General features: G+C 42.2%; 1 pseudogene; it reads right to left on the bottom strand.

The window, feature by feature from the left end:
* Window positions 1-1791: 1791 nt before the first annotated feature.
* Window positions 1792-1876, bottom strand: LOC144224134 (small nucleolar RNA U13; annotated as a pseudogene).
* Between the last annotated feature and the right edge of the window lie 1558 nt (window positions 1877-3434).

The raw sequence follows: 3434 nt of genomic DNA, 5'->3' as shown, positions 1-3434 counted from the left end.
ACAGTGTTGTTTCACCTCCCCTTGGATGATTAAAATAATACATGTTTGTTATAGAAAATCTATAGAATGAGAAATGTATTCAAAAGAAAATTGAAAGTACCCATAACTCCATAGCTTAACTAACTGTGGTAACTAACATTACCATTCTGGTGGGCTTCCTTCTCGTCTTCTCCTGACCAAAACTCCTTCCTGCCTCAGGACTTCGTGCATGCTTATTATTCCTTCTACCTAAAGGTCTCTCTTTCTCTCCCTTTCCCCTCTACTCACCCCACCCTTCTCTTCCCACCTGCATTCTGTGAGTGAATCAACTCAGCTGTAGAATCATAAAGGTCGTTCTTGCAGAGAAACCATTTCTCTACCCCCAAGTTATGTCTCTCTATTATACACTCACAGCACTCAGTACTTTTCCTTGTAGCGCTTACCACAACTAGAAATAAACCATCATTTTTGTCCTCATGTGTTTAATGTCTGTCTAAGCTACCTGGCTTGATGTAAGGTCCATGACTGGCTTACTTGTTTATACTGTTGATGCTAGTATCTGACACAGTGCCTTGTATACATAAAACACACAACACATTGTACCAAGACACTTTCATAGAGTAACCATGTGTCTTCTTAGCACTTTAAAATAATCAGTTTAACAAATACAAAGAATCAATCACCATATGAGACCTGGTTCCAGGTATAGGAAATCTGGATCTTGCCCCAAGGAGTCTTCAGTTTTTTGAGGGAGACAGAGAAGTGGAGGATTCTGATATGTCTTTGATGATCAGTTATAAGTATATATAATCAATAGTGTTAAGTAAAGCATAGAGAAAGGGTCCCTAAACTCGCCTTGGGGAAGGTGATGCTATTGTTTTAATTTGTCCTCATTAGTGCATTTACTTCATAGAATCATAAGCTCATAGAATTGGATGGGACCATGAGATCAATAGGCCCCAATTCTTTCTGTGAGGTGAGGAAACTAAAGCAGTGAAGGAGAATAAAGTGACTTGGCCAAAGCTACTGGGTAATATATTGGTGGCAGATCTGGGATTAGAACCTCAATCTTGAGACTCCCAGCACAGTACCCTTTCTAACTGTACCTTAGGGGCCTTTGGAGGAGGGGCCTTTAGAGGAGGGTCTCCCTCCTCCTTCCATTCTGTTAATCCCCAGGTCCTGTTGATTTTACCTTGTAAAGGTTTCTTCAGTCTGTCTGCTTTTCCTCCCCTCCCCTCTACCACGCTCCAAGCCTCAATCATCTCCAACCTGGGTGCCTACACTTACCTCCTACCTTGTCTCTCTGCTTCTAGTCTTGTCCTGCTCAGATTCCTTTTCCTCTTTGCAGCCCAAATGAGTCTTCACACGCCTAAGTGTGAGCATGTACAACCCCAGCTTAAGTCCTCGTTGAGCTTTTTTTGTTTTTAAACTTTTTTTAATTTATTATTTCTAGGAGAGAGAGACAGCATGAGCAGGGGAGGGTCAGAGAGAGAGGGAGTCACAGACTGAAACAGGCTCCAGGCTCTGAACTGGCAGTCAGCACAGAGCCCGACGCGGGGCTCGAACCCACAAATGTGAGATCATGACCTAAGCGAAAGTTGGACGCTTAACCGACTAAGCCACCCAGGCGCCCATCGTTGAGCTTTTTAGTAAAATTAATATGGCATATTAGCTCGGGCTGCCATAACAAAATACCACAGAGTGTGTGGCTTAAACAATAGAAATTTATTTCTCATGGTTCTGGAGGCTGTAAGTCCAAGATCAGAGTGCCAGCTAGTAGGTTTAATTCTGAGGCCTCTTCTTTTCTCCCCATGTCACATAGGTAATGTGCTGAGGAGGCGCATGTCACATAATGGTGTGAATATCCAATCACCACTCTTATGAACTACAAAAGGATAAGAGCTTTCTTGTCTCTGCCTTTTTTTAAGGACACAAATCCTATCAAATTAGGGCCACACTCTTAGGACCTCATTTAATCTTAATTATCTACAGAAGGCCGTATCTCCAAATATAGTCACATTGGAGCTTAGGGCTTCAACAGATGAATCTTGGGGGCACACAATCCCATCCATAGCACATGGTCTACCAAGCCTTTATTAATCTAGCCTACTTTACCCACTAACCTCTCTGCTTCCATGCTTCTATACCTTCAATCTCTCTTCAATCTCTTGGTTCCTTGAACTTGTGCAGTTCTCTGCAGCTCTGATCCCTCCATCAACTTCCCTCTTTCTCTGTCTGTCCTACTCCTATTTAGCCTTTGTAAGGAAATGTCCATCTAGCCTTGGAACAAATGGATATAGTTTTTCCCACTTTGGCTCTGAGTACCCCAAGATATCATAGGACTTGTCTTGGATCTCTTTGAGAGTTGCTTACTTTTTGAGAACCAAGACCTGAAGGGAACCAATTACAAAATAGAGTGTACAGCCTCCATTGTAAGCCATGGATGGAAACTCAGTCCCTCTTTATTAGTTTCCTCCTTTTGGACCTATATCTCACCCTTTCTATTTCTGCTTGGGCAAAACACTGAATTATTTCTTGAGGGACATGGCCCTCCCTTGCCCAGTAAGCAGTAAACTCAGCTTACCTCCTCTGCCAGCTCCCATGTCTTTGTATTTTTGTTTGTTACTTTCAAGTCTCAGTTTAAATATCAGTTTCCAAGGAAGGCCTTCCCTGAAAACCCATCCTGTGTTTAGTCCTTTGTCTCTTCATTCCTGTGGCATCCTGTGTTCCCCCTTATGTAAGAGTCACTACCTCATTCCTGTATGTTTCGTGTCGTGTCTATTCTTCTGAGCAACCTAGGCAGGATGCATCTCTGTTTACTTGGTTGCAGTATCCCCAGGTTAGTGTAGTGCCTGCTTCTAGTAGGCTATTAGAAACTGTTAACTTTTTATTAGTAGATGCTCCATAAATATCCATTGGCTTAAATTGTTCTCAAATAGTTTCTCAGGTAGTATACACGTCCTGTTGTCTAAATTGGACTGAAATTTGTCAGAAGGATCCTGTCTATTCCTTTCTCTAATTCTTCCTCACTATGCATATTATGGGCTTCTTCATTCAAGAAACATTTCATAGGTGATTTTTATTTTATTTTATTTATTTATTTTTTTATTTCTAGGAGAGAGAGAGAGAGACAGCGTGAGCAGGGGAGGGTCAGAGAGAGAGGGAGTCACAGAATGAAACAGGCTCCAGACTCTGAGCTGGCAGTCAGCACAGAGCCCGACGCGGGGCTCGAACCCACTAACCGCGAGATCATGACCTAAGCGAAAGTCGGACGCTTAACCGACTAAGCCACCCAGGCGCCCCCATAAATGATTTTTAATTGATCTCCCACAGTAACTTTCCCAAAAGGGATCATTCTAAGAAAGGATCAAATTCAAAAGAGTATGTATATAGCAGGACAATTTATCATGAATTTATTGTAAGAATCTATTAAGGATTAGAAAGGAATGCAGGTG

Source organism: Crocuta crocuta, unplaced genomic scaffold (assembly GCF_008692635.1).
Source record: "Crocuta crocuta isolate KB4526 unplaced genomic scaffold, BGI_CrCroc_1.0 scaffold242, whole genome shotgun sequence".
Lineage (NCBI taxonomy): Eukaryota > Metazoa > Chordata > Mammalia > Carnivora > Hyaenidae > Crocuta > Crocuta crocuta.
The sequence above is the reverse complement of the archived record's forward strand: the minus strand, read 5'-3'. Positions and strand labels throughout refer to the sequence as shown.